At 46.8% G+C, this 13,784-nt stretch overlaps 1 long non-coding RNA gene across 1 annotated transcript; it reads left to right on the top strand.

The window, feature by feature from the left end:
• The first annotated feature begins 835 nt into the window (after positions 1 to 835).
• Positions 836 to 5,280, top strand: LOC118549121 (uncharacterized). Its single transcript, XR_004923915.2, has 3 exons — positions 836 to 952; positions 4,131 to 4,289; positions 5,039 to 5,280. It is a non-coding gene; the product is annotated as an uncharacterized LOC118549121 (long non-coding RNA).
• Positions 5,281 to 13,784: the final 8,504 nt, after the last annotated feature.

Raw genomic sequence — 13,784 nt, forward strand, 5'->3', positions numbered from 1 at the left:
TCCTGTCTACAGCAGCTAATCTCTGGAAAGCATGGTGTTCAATCCACCACAGCAGAGACTTCCCCCACTCTCTAGGTGCCTGCTGTCCAGAGGGTTTCTTTTCCTTCTGTGATGATCTTTTCTTCTGTAATCCCCTAAGGGTAAGGTATTCTACCAGGTTCCACGTAAATGGGGAGGTGGAATGGAAGAGCAAGAATGAAGACGGCTAGAAGATTCCATTCAATTTTCTTCAATTCCCTGCAACTTTAAGACAGTTATCTGTGATACCCTCTACTCCCCATCCCTGCTCTACCCCAAAAAGCACATGTGTGTTAAGAGAGGAGGAGAGAGCAGAAACTGGGGGAGATGCCCTCTGGGGCCCTAATTGATTGAGGTGGTCAGGAGGAGTGAGTGAGGTGCCAAGAATACACCAATGAAAAATGCACTAACGACAGATTGTTATACACTTGTATATCTCTCCCCTTCTTTCAATTCAGTTAATATTTATCAAATATCTGAAGGGGTGTATGTGTCCACGTAATTGCTTATATCCCCTCTCCATCAGAGTAGATCTTGATGGTCAAGAGCCATTTTGAGGGGACTTAATTTTTAAATGGGATAACAGTTCAAGATGCCGCAGGAACTTTTGCCAAAACTCTGGAACCCATCAGGAAAGTTTGGACAAGCAAGGGGCAAGTGTATCTCCCAGTGGCCACCAGTGCAGACCTTACCCTACTGCGATTACATCTTTTTGGAGTGATATCCTGCTTCAAAAGCTTGATTCTGGCTGCAGCATCCTGAGACTGAGTCATTCCTTCCCATTCCAACGCCACTGGAGTCAGTCTGGCGTGGGGGCTGCAGGGATGAGTGAATTTCAGGAGGCACTGAAGATGTAGAACGGAATCTGAGATGCTGCTGCAAAGGAGCAGTGGGCTAAGGGGGAAGTTTGCAGCGCCTTTGCAATCGATGTTTGGTGAGTAGAGACTGTAGGCAAGGCACATTTCATGTGCTGGCATGAGCAAATCATGGCAAGGGGCACGGAATGACTTCATTTTATTTTGTCTGGGAGCATGAGGCACCAGGGCATGCTTTTTAGGGAAGGCAACTGTGTGTCTCCGGTGCTTGCATTGACAATCCCTAATGGTTGGAAGAGGGGCAATCCGAGGAGGACATATTTTAGGGAAGAGTAAGAAAGACCAGGTTGCTTTTCAGGCAGCCTAAGGTTACCCTGGGAGCCTAGTATTCTTTCTTCCTTAAGGACCCCGAATGGTAGATTTTGAAATAATATTAAAATATTCCTATCTCCAGCAGCTTTCCTCTTTAGGGAGCAGATAGCCTGTCTTAGTGTTCCCCAAACAAAGCCAGGAAAAGGACCTGGGGTAATCCGGAATCCATTTTATGGTTACGGGCTGCTTTATTTCAGTCTAAGAAGCAATTTCTCACACGCTGTCTCATCTGGCTTTCCAATTTCCTGAGGCAGGTTTTATGATCCCCGTTCTACAGATGAGGAAATCAAGGCTCTGAGAGATTAGGAATGTGCTCAACTTGTCTCAATAATTATATGGCAGAGCAGGGACTAATTCCCGGGTCTGTCTGCGCAGCGCCCTCCCATGTCCTCTGTCGCCTCTCCTATATGGAGCGAGGTTCTCAAACTGAACGCCATCTCTAGGGATTGTGAAAATGACACCCGCAAGATGAGAATTTCCTTTTACTTCAATTCTGAATTTAACAAGTGAAGACCTTAGTAAGTGCTCCACTGTTGGCCAGGAGTATTTGTTGAATGTTTCCCAAATCCAGCCTTGCCTTCCTCCCTCCCTTCCTTCGCCCCTTCTCACAAACGCATACTGAGGCACTACAACCCACAGGTCATGGTGTTAGGCATCGTGGAAGTTACAAAGATAAATGAGAGTCAGATTCTTCCTCCAGGCGCCTTACGAGGTCGTATTTAATCACAAATAGGCATGTTACAGTAGACCATAGCAAAGTCAATGGATCCAAGGACTCCTCTGTTGTACTTATGGGAATCTAGAATATCCTTGTTTGTTTGCTTATATTCTGTGGCCAACACAGGCAAGCTCCCTGTGACTAGGAACACATCTCTACTCACCACTGAATTCTCAGTACCTGGAACAGCACCTAGGACACAGTTGGTGCTCAGTATCTGTTGACTGAATGAATCAGTGAGAAATTGAACCTTAATGGGGGTCTCCTAGAAAGTTGCAAGGAGAAACGAGCATTTGTACCAGGCCTTGATGAAGAGGGAGGTGTTTCAGCTGGTAAGGTAGCTACGTGTGTTCCAGACAGAACGTGAAGAGTGTAGCACTGAGCTGCGCTGAAACGTACGGTACATGTGGGAGGGAAGTGAGGTTGGGCCTGTATCATGCAGGACCCAGATGGCAGCTATTTGCTGGGCTGGCCGTGGGAGACCATCCAAGTGTCTGTAGTGGGAAGAGGCTGGCCAGACCCATGGATTAGTGGACGGACCTGGCATGGATCAGAGTGGGAGTGACAGGAGGGAGGCTGTTGGGGGTATTTGAGGTGGCAGCAAGAGTCCAGGTGAGAGGTGACTGAACTCAGCAGAAGTTGGGGGACTAGGAACAGAGGGCACTTCACAACCAGAATGTTCCAATCTCAGGGAGTGGATGAATGTGGAGGTTGAAGGTCAGAGGGAATCGAAGAGGATACTGAGGGGGGCACCTGGGTACTAGGAAGAGGAGCCAACCGTTTGCTTGGGGCATCTCATGCTTGAGTGCCCATGGGATGTCTGGTAAGAATGTCCAGCCACCTATCAGAACGTTGGAGAGATGGGTATGGCCTGACAATGTCAGCCCTTCTCATCTGCGGGTCAGAAATAGCCAGTGGAGCTAGCTTGTGGGATTACAGGCTGCAGAGCATTGGCTTTGGAAGGGGCCTTGGAACTCACTCCTCTTCTGAGGCCCAGAGAGGTTGAGTGACTTGCCCAAGGTCACACAGCCAATTGACCCTCCCTAATTCTTATAGGAGGTCAATTATTTTTTGGTGATTCGAATATTAAAATTGAAAAGTTGCTAACTTGCATCTCTCTCTGTGCAAAGCTGATTAGGGAACTACAGTAATGAAATAAAGCAAGTCATCTCTGTTGGTGAACATAGCTGCCACCCACATGAGAGCAAGGTCCTAAAGGAATCAGGTGCAGGATGGGTGGTGGCTTGGATTTTGTTTTTTGTTTTTAGTATGCTTTTGTCCCCTTGGGTCTCCTGCATTCAGCACCCCATGAGGGCCACAGCCACAGATGATCAACTTGCTTGAGCTCTGAATCCATACCCTCTCAAACTTCCAAACTCCCAGGAGGTGGAGGAAAGAAAACCAAGGCCTGTACTGTACTCCAAATTCCTTTCTTCCTCACCTAAATGACATCGGTCCCGCTCTAAACTCTAGGACTTTTAAGAAAAGCAAACAAAACCCCAACCACATGCCAAAGGTCATCTGGCCTGCGGTGAGAATGAATGATTAACTCCTATGAAAGAGTGAGTTTTGAGGATTTTTTTTTTTTTTTTTTTTATAGCGTTCAAAGGTACAACTTGAAAATGTTAGCCCAGGGCAAATTCTAAGACAGCTCCTTCCCGCATCCCATGTGCTCCACCCAATCCCTTTCCGTCAAGGACCATGACCCGCGTCCATGTGAGGAGTGAACCCTGCCAAGGGCAGAAGGTGTGGGTCATTCCCTCTCCCTTGGCCCCTGAGGGCTCATCTGACTGCAGAGGGGGCAGGAAGGCTGAAGCTTCTACCTGGAAGGCCCGGTCTGCTTTGTCTCCATGCATCTCTCCCGGCCCCTGTACTGTGAGAAATTCATTACGACAAAGGCACAAAACATGGCTTCCCCTGCAGCCAGCGGGGTGAACTTGAGGGAACTCCTTTTTCTCTCTGAGCCTCCAAATGCTCGTCAACAAAATGGGTTTACGATGCCTACCTACCAACGACATAAGATAGAGCAGAAAGTACACAAAAATGTGCTTGGTGCATAGGAAGGATCAGCACACCTTGGAGTCCTTTCCTTTCCTGGAGCATCCCCTTCCCTCCTAACCCTCCTTCCCAGACGCCTCGGGGCTTCTCCTTAGGGGTCTGTAAGGACAAGGGATTATAGGAGGCCGTCTGCCTTTTCTCTTCCGCAGCCCGTCCACTCTTGCGGGGAGGCGCTGGGCGCCCAGAAACGCACGGATGTGCCACGGTCTGCTGGGGGGCCTGGACACCCATGGTGCAGTCAGAAAAGAGGGGGCCCCCGGGAGCACGCGGTCAGCCCGGTGGGTCAGAAGGGCCTTTCCAGGCGCCAGGTGAAGCGATGGAGGACCCCAAGGGCGCAGGGCTCTGCGGGGGGGGGGGGGGGGAGGACTTGCTGGCGGGACCGCTCAGGGCAGGTGGCCTTGCCTGTTCGCAGGGTCCGCAGGAGAGGAGCCGCGGGCGCCCCCTGCCGCTCCGCAGTCATACAGCGCTGAGCGCGGCTGCGGACCTCTCTCCCCAACGCAGCCCCAGGACTCTCCGCACCCCGCCCCCGCAGGGTGAGGGGTGCACCCGTGCCCCTCCACCAGTGCTCCTCCTCACTCAGTCAAGAAACCATATCCTGGCCACCAAGGCCACAAGTCACTAATGGTAGCCCCTGGACAGAGAGAGTCAAGGGCAGAGAGCTTTCCTGATGTCCCTTGATCCACCCTGTGGGCAAGAAAGAACCTCTGGGAGGGAGGAGGAGAGGGGAAGGAAAGGCAAGCTGAGAAGGTGTCATGATCCCAGCAGCGCAGGAGCCCAGAACCCAGCTCTCTTTGACCCCTGGCCCCCAAATGACCCAAACTGTGGATTTCCTTAGAGAGGGGCAGGTGGCTTGCTCACCTGATCCCTCAGGTGTGAAACTACACTGCCGTTTGGGTTGGGTGCTCCGCCTAATACCCTAATATCCCTCTATGCCCCCAAGAGGGAGGTGACATTTTACATGATATTCAAGAGTTCTGCATTACGCCGTGAAAGTGTTTTGTTCCTTTACAACGGGATTCACACAGGAGCACCGCTCTTTTGTATTTGGCCTTCAAAGGTTAGGTCCTGATAGAAGATTCACAGGTTACAAAGCCTGAGGACAGAAGATAAAAGCTCACAAAAGAAAGTCATGCAGCCCAAAAATGATGCTGGTTGAATGAGAGGAAATGAATGGTCTAGACCCAGAGACAAAGAGAATGGGACAGAGACCTTCGGCCAAGAGCCCTACTGTTTGTCCCTACGCTTGGCAGGAAGGGAGGGTGAAGGCTTGAACCCCTTTCTGATGTGTTTTGTTTAAATGCAAAGTGTGTGGGGGGGAATCGGAGGGGGAGACGAACCATGAGAGACTATGGACTCTGAGAAACAAACTGAGGGTTCTAGAGGGGAGGGGGGTGGGGGGATGGGTTAGCCTGGTGATGGGTATTAAAGAGGGCATATTCTGCATGGAGCAGACAATGAATCATGGACCACCACATCAAAAACTAATGATGTATTAATAATAATAAATGAATAAATAAATAAAAGCAAAGTGTGTGTGTATGCACGTGTGTGAGAGGGGGGTTGTGTTGCTCACACAATCCACAAAACGCCGGTGTTGGATCCTGGCTGAGCTGACTACAACAAGGACACCTCAGTGTTCCCCTAGGTAGCACCAGGGAGGCTGAAAGAAAGGCATCCAGAGCCCGGAAGCAGCTTTTCTTCCTCTAAAGCCAAGGATGTGATTCCTCAACCCTTTGGAATATTACTTCATGGGGGAGAAGAGCCTGGCCTGAGCGTCTGAAGACCTGGGTTCGAGTCCAGACCCTGCCAGGAAGTGAAGCCTATTGTGGGGCAAAATCATTCATTCATCCCTTCATCTAACTATCCATTTAACAAATATTCACTGAGCACATGCTAGGCACCAGGCGCTGTTCTCGGTGCAAGAGATGCAGCAGTGATCAAGACGACTCTGCCCATGAGAAGCTCACATTCTAGTAAGGAACAGGCAACCCTCTATGGGGAGAGTAAAGCAGGGTGACGGCACAGAGAGGAAGGGTGCTATCTGTTAGGCTGGTCAGGGAGGAGGGGGCTATGTTGGCTGCGAGTCAAGGGATTTCTGAACACAGGGGCAAACAGGTACGAAGGCCTGGGGTGGAATGAGCTTGTGTAGGAAACAAGGCAAGGGAGGCGGCATCCTGTGGCCCAAATGGAGTGGAGGTGAGAGGTGGGGGGCAAGGGCAGAGAGAAAGGTGGCAGGCAGATCATGTGGGCCGTGCGGGCGGGCAGCGGGGAGTTTTAGGTTTTTTCTAAGAGGGATGGGAAGCTACTAAAGGGTTGGAACAGGGAAACATGATTTGATTTGCATGGCAAAGAGACGACTGGGTCTTGTGGGGAAGACTTGGGTGGGGTGGGGTGGGTGGCAAAAGTGGGAGCAAGGGACCCAGTGAGAACATCCCTGTAGCACTCTAGAGAGGAGAGGGGGTAACTTGGCCTGCAGCGGGAGCAGTGTGGAGGGCGCAGGGACGCACACGCAGACTACATGTGGGAAGGACAGCCACGAGGATCCACTGGGGCACTGAAGGTGTGGGGTGATGGAAGGGGAGGCTCCAGGACAACTCGTGGGTTGTGGCTGAAGCAAATGGTTGGACAATGACTCTATTTATTGAGTGGGGGCAGGCTGGAGAAGGGAAATCAAGAGTTCAGTTGGGGACATTGCAAATTGGAGCAAATCATTTTCTCGCCTCTCTTCTGGCCTCTCCCTTCTCACCTCTACAGCGAAGGGTTGTATAGGTCACCTGCAGATCTCCTCCGTGGTGATTAGGGCTACTTTCCCTAATCCTTACACATTCCCATGCCGTTTAAACCCACTAATAAATTCTGAATCCAGAGAAAAGAAGCAACAGTACCCTTTTAATTCTCTTTGGGAGAGAGGGAGAGAGAAAGACCCCACAAAAGCAGGTCCCACAAGCGTCCCTCCCATGCTGATGTCCTGATAACCATGACAGTAGAACCAGGGTGGAGGGCGAGGGGAGCGAGTCAGCACACAGGCCCCAGATGAGGAAGAATCACCAAAAATGTTTGACCAGCCAGAGTCTGATTTGGATTTCAATTCCTACATTGCTTAGGTTTGCACTTGAGAAGTTTCGGGGGCTTCTGAGCGAAAGAAAGCATTTTAGACTTTCAATTACAAACCAGCTCAAAGTTTATGATCTGAGCCTCACAGTTCAACCTGTCTGAACCCCCAGGTACCTGCACTCTAAATGTAAAGACCTCTACCATCTCTTCAAGTGAGAAAATTTTATGGTTCCATTGTTTTGAAGGAGAGGAAAAAACCAAATGCATGTAGAAGTCCAAGAAGCTTGAGACCTGAATGGATAGTTTCTGAAGGAGTTCTGCAAACATTTTCATTCAACATATTATTTATTTGGCATTTAGTATGTGCCCAGGGTTGTAAAGACATAACCCTGAAAATATAGATGAAGTCTCTTTCTCACAGAGATTTCACTCTAGTGGGAGATGATAGATAGATAGATAGATAGATAGATAGATAGACAGACATAGACAGAAAGAAGAAAGGAAGAAAGGAAAGAATGTCCAGGTGGTGCTGAGTGCAATGGAGAGAAATAAAGCCAAGCAGGAGGCTAAACATACCAAGACTGGGGTAAGGAGGGAGTAGGGACCAGTGATACTAGTTTGTATAAGGAGGTTAGGGAAGGTCTTCAGAGGAAGCAAGTAAAGAGTCCTGCAGTGGAGTCATGTTTGGAGTGTTCTATTAAGAGCAAGGTGTGACTGGAGGTGGGTGTGAGAAAGGAAAAGAGGAGGAGGTAGGCTCAGGAAGCTCGGGGTTGCAGATCATCTGGGCCTTTGGATTTTAGGATGAGTGAGATGGGAAGTGATTGGAGGATTGGGAGCAGAGGAGTAACGTGACCTGAAAACTGAAGAGGACCCAGATTGTGAGCGGTGGGCGGAGACCAGGGAATCCCTGGGGCATCAGACAGCACATCAGGATACTTGAAGCTCTAAAGCAATCAGGCATATTTGTTCCACCAAATGTTCAAACCAAAATCATCATGAGAAACCTGCACCACTGCTGCTGGAAGCTCCAGGCACTTGTGCCCTGCAGGGTTATTGGCTGGCTGCTGGGTGCCACACACTGGGGATTCCATGGGATGGAAGACATTGTGTGTGTGTGTGTGTGTGTGTGTGTGTGTGTGTGTGTGAGATGGGTAGTGGCAAGCAAGCTGGACTCCAAATCCAGGGTCATAATAGCAGATAACAGGGGAAGGGGAGTGATAAGAGCCAAACCCCTGCAGTCCTTTTTGGGAGAAAAAAGATATTGGTTAACTTTTGACTTCAGCCTATAGAATTAGTCTATATGTACAAATAGCCTTGGTAACCATTAAAAGGACAGAGAGATAGCATGTGGACCTTACAAACTAGTAAGGGGGAAAAAGAAGTAGAAAAGGGGAAAAAAACCCTTAATTTTGTATTTAAAATGGCAAGACAGGGGCGCCTGGGTGGCTCAGTCATTAAGCGTCTGCCTTTGGCTCAGGTCATGGTCCCAGGGTCCTGGGATCGAGCCCCACATCAGGCTCCCTGCTCGGCGGGAAGCCTGCTTCTCCCTCTCCCACTCCTCCTGCTTGTGTTCCTGCTCTCGCTGTCTCTCTCTCTCTGTCAAATAAATAAATAAAATCTTTAAAATAAATAAATAAATAAATAAATAAATAAATAAATAAATAAAAAGGCAAGACAGTGGGGCAAAAGACAGAAGAAGGTTTAGAAAATGGGTCACATAGAAAGTACAAGAGTAGCAATAAATCCAAATGTGTTAGTCATCAGAATATATGTAAATGGATTAAACATTAGAGTCAAAAGACCTCAATTGTCAGATGGTTTTTTTTTTTAAGAAAATTAGCCATTTATAAGAGACAGAGTTATCAACAATGTAAAGATACAAAGAGGTGGAAAGCTAACTGACAGAAAATGATACACTAGGGCAAATAAAGTGGTGGTGTCCTGATATTAGTATCAGACAAAATCAATGTTTACACAAAATGTTTACAATAGTTAAGAAACAGTCACCTTACAATGATCAACTCTTCAGTTTAGTGGGAAGATACAAACATTCTAACCCTGTGTGTCCCTAATAATATAGCCTGAAAGTATATTAAGCACAAGTTGTCAGCGCTGTAAGGAGAAATTGAAAAATCCACACTCATAAAGGGAAATTTCAAAACTCTCTCAGTAAATGTTGGAAAATGCAGCCAAAAAAGAAATCTGAAATATACATAAACTTTGAGCAACACATGACCTGACATTCCTTGCACCTTGCATCTAAGCTTATGTACCCCCTTGTATGCACAGACCGATGCAGAAGCACAAGGTGAAAAGCTGGCCTCCACGGACATCCAAGGATCAGAGCCTTCAGACCACTGTCTTTTTTTTTAAAGACTTTTTTTTTAAGATTTTATTTGTTTGTTTGTTTGTTTGTTTATTTATTTGAGAGAGAGAGCGAGCAAGCAAGCTCGAGCGCATGTGAGGGTAGGCGGAGGGGCAGGGGGAGAGGGAAAAGCAGACTCCCCACTGAGCATGTAGCCTGACTCCCCTGGTCTCTATCTCACAACCCTAAGATCATGGCCAAAATCAAGAGTCCGATGCCTAACTGAATGAGCCGCCCAGGCGCCCCAAGACCACTGTCTTTGACTATAATGCAATCTATTTAGACAGCAGTAACAAAAACATAATGAGGAAACCCAATACGTTTGAAAATAATACTTTTTAAAAACTTCTAAGTACCACATGGGTCAACAAGGAAATCATGGTAGAAATCAGAAAATAAATAGAACTAAATGAAATGAAAATGCAATTTACCAAAACCTGTGGAATTCCACTAAACTGGTATTAAAAGGGAATTCATATACTTAGAAAAGAAGAAACGCTGAGGAGTTCTGAGCTAAGCATTTAAGAAGTTATAAAAAAAAGAACATTAGAATAAACCTGAAGAAGTAGAGGGAAAGATATAAGCAAAATTAATGAAAAACATATGAAGATGAACAAAGCAAACTATTACTTGATAAGTCTCATCAAGAAAGAGGAGTACAAACACATCAGAATTTAAATAAAGTATTATGAGCAACTTTTTTGCCAGTAAATTTGAACACTTTGATGAAACAGATGAATTCTTAGTAAAATACAAATTAACAAGAAGCTCAAGAAGTAGAAAATCTGAATATCATTTATCCCTAAAAGGAAATAAACAGCTTAAAATCTTCCAACAAAGAAAACACAAGGTTCCCAGTCAGCTTTTTAGGTGAGTCTTACCAAACTTCCAAGCAAAGAGATTATTCTAATTTTATTAGAATTGAATAGAAAAAAAGAGAGAGTATTTCCGAACTGGTGAAAGGCAGAGCAGTAAAATTTTTTTTTTTTTTTTTTGCCACAAAAATATATGTTCTCCAACTTACTTCAGGACAGCTTTTTTCTTATAATTTTCTTTTTTTTTTTTTTCATTTGACATATAATGTATTATTTGTTTCAGGGGTACAGGTCTGTGATTCATCAGTCTTACATAATACACAGCATTCACCATAGCACATACCATCCCCAGTGTCCATCACCCAGCCACTCCATCCCTCCCACTCCCCTCCACTCCAGCAACCCTCAGTTTGTTTCCTGAGATTAAGAATCTCTTATGGTTTGTCTCCCTCTCTGGTTTCGTCTTGTTTCATTTTTCCCTCCCTTCCCCTATGATCCTCTGTGTTGTTTCTCAAATTCCACATATCAGTGCGATCATATGATAATTGTCTTTCTATGATTGACTTATTTTGCTTGGCATAATACCCTCTAATTCCACGTCATTGCAAATGGCAAGATTTCATTTTTTTGATGGCTGCATAATATTCCATTGTATATATATACTGCGTCTTTATCCATTCATCTGTTGATGGACATCTAGGCTCTTTCCATAGTTTGGCTATTGTGAACATCGCAGAGCAGTAAAATTTTAGAGAACAACATAGGAGCAAGCATACCTCCATGACCTTAAAAAACGGGATTTCTTACACAAGATACAAAATGCGCTCCACTCCATGGAGAAAGTCACTGAAAATTCACCTTCATTAAAAGGGAGTTCCCTTTTAATTGGTGCTACCATTTCAGAAAATATGTTGACATTACCTCACTAATTTAAACATATATATATATATATATATATATATATATATATACACACACTTTGAACTTGAGATTTCACTCTTATGTACCTACCCTTAAAAGACCTGAGTGCATTGGAAGATACATGTAAGAATGTGCATAAAAACAGTTCAAACCACTAAAACTAGAAACAACCCAGATGCCCAGTTACAGTAATGTAAGTAAGTACAGTGGCATAAGCTCGCTGTGGAATATTCCACAGCGGTGAAAAGGAACACACCACTACCACCTCCGTGCACACGGGAGACTCTCAGAAGCACACCGTGGACAAAAGCCAGTCACAAAGACTTTGTATAGTAGGATTCCATTTATATGAAGCTCAAAAATATGGGCACAACTAAAAAGACATCCAGATGCATGCAGGTCATATTTTGTTGATTCTAAAATACACTTTTCACATTCTAATCTCCCTAAACGGCGGGGGGGGGGGGGGGGGATGCATCTTATAAGCAGCTGCGTCTTGCAATGACATTTAGCAGCACTTTTTCTTTCTTAGACGTGAAATAAAGACTCGCCTCACAATTGTGGGGGGCTTAGGTTCAATGAAATAGGATAGGTAGTCGAACTATAAAGAAAAGCAGCAGAATGACTAACACAAAATTGGGGAGTGAGGGGGCTAGGGGGCGGACCGGCACCTAGAATTCTATAGTACTGGCCAAATGCTCTTTTTCACCCAGATGGTGACTATTGGTGTCTGTTTTATTGTTCTTGAAACACTCTCAATTCCAACATGTATGGTAGCTTTCACACAAAAAAGGTGTTTGGAGGCAAGGAAGCGGGGCCACGTGTACAACAGCTCAGGAAGCTGGATGGTGAAAGGGGGGAAGAGGGGGCAACACTTGCAGGAGGAAATGGCGGGTAGGACAGGAGCTAAATGGAAAGCCGTCCCTGAGACTGGGCAGCACGGTTCCAACACACGAGGAGAAGTCCGGAGCTACTTCTCTGGTGAGCAAGAGGGACAAAGGACAAGATGGGTTTGTGGAATTCGGGGTGGAATCCTGCACATGTTTTCCTTTGATGGCTTCTAGCCTATTCGTGAAGGATTTATACATGGGGTGGGGGTCCTTACCAGGCCTGGCAGGGATGGGGCAATGGCCATGGCGAGTTGGTGTCTAAAACGCTAAGCACATATTCCACGGTTACTATGTGCCAGATTCTGAAATGAGGAGCTTCTGACACCCATTATTCTGCTTACCCCCCTCCTCAGAGCGGCCAGGTAGCTCCTCTCTCCTCAGGCCTGATTCGTTGCCCTGCGTCGCCATCACAAAATACCACAGACCGCATGGCTTACATGACAGAACGTTATTTCCTCACGGTTCTGGAGAATGGAAACCCGAGATCAAGGTGCTGGCAGTCCTGGCTTCTCCTGAGGCCTCACTCCTTGGGCTGCGGAGGGCCCTTCCTCCCTGCACCCCTGCCCCAGGTGCCTCCGCCCCTTCTCCACAGGAACGTCAGTCCTGGTGGATCGGGGCCCACCCTCACGGCCTCATTTTAACCTGGTGTTAAAACCTAAAGAGGTGTCTTTAAAGGCCCCATCTCCAAACACAGTCAGATTCTGAGGTGCTGGCGGTAAGGGCTTCCACCTACGAATTTTGGCCGGGGCACAGGGGACACAATCCAGCCCCTAACCGGACCCATGAAGAAATGGAGACGTAGAGAGGGGTGAACAACTTGCCAAGGGCATACAGTTGTCTCAGAGCTGAGACGCAAAGGCAAGCAGGTCAACAACAGGGGCTGACTACCAACCATTCCACTCTAAAACAAAAGGTCTTTTGGAGAATTAAAAAAAAAAAATATATTGACCAGAATAAAGGAATAGTATCAGACTTTTCAGAGCCAGGCACTCTGTTCCTGCAAACAGAGCAGACGGACTCCTCTCTCATGGGCTCCCTTTGAAAGTCTGAGCTTTAAGCACGGAGACTGTAATTGCTGGCCAACGTGGCAGGAAAGGTCAGTCATTGAGCATCAGCTGAAACCCTTCGGCCAGAAGCCAGGTTTAAGTTATGGGCTGAGGAGGGTGCCACCTACTGGGCTCTGAGGGGTATGGGTGGGGTATGGGTGGGAAAGAGGCTCTTTCCATGGGCAGTCCTTTACTACCCTCTGCTGCGCAGCAGAGGAACACCCGGGAATCGACAGATAACCCTGCTTCCTTCAGAGACCCTAGGCGGATAGGGAAAGGTGGGGGCAAGAATCTACTGGAATCTGGTCTGTGGAGGATGTCAGTCCCACTCCTCCCCACACACATACACACATTTCCAATCAATGGTCCAGCCAACTTTCACTTTTTGGCATTTGATAAACTTGCATCAGGGCGCCTGGGGGCTCAGTCCATTAAGAATCCTACTCTTCATTTTGGCTCAGGTCATGATCTCAGGATGATGAGATCAAGCCCCATGTTGGGCTCTGGGCTGGGCATGGAGCCTGCTTAAGAGTCTCTCTTCCTCTCCCTCTGCCCCTCCTCCCCCAACAACAACAATAAAAAATAACCTTGCTCAGTTGTTTTCATCATTTAAAAAAATTATTTGCTACCTTCTCAAAAATGATGTTTCCCAAGGCCCTAGAATGTGAGAATTTGAATGCATGTTTTGATGACTTAAGAAAACATGGGTTTG

The sequence above is a fragment of the Halichoerus grypus genome, chromosome 5 (assembly GCF_964656455.1).
Source record: "Halichoerus grypus chromosome 5, mHalGry1.hap1.1, whole genome shotgun sequence".
Classification (NCBI taxonomy): Eukaryota; Metazoa; Chordata; class Mammalia; order Carnivora; family Phocidae; genus Halichoerus; species Halichoerus grypus.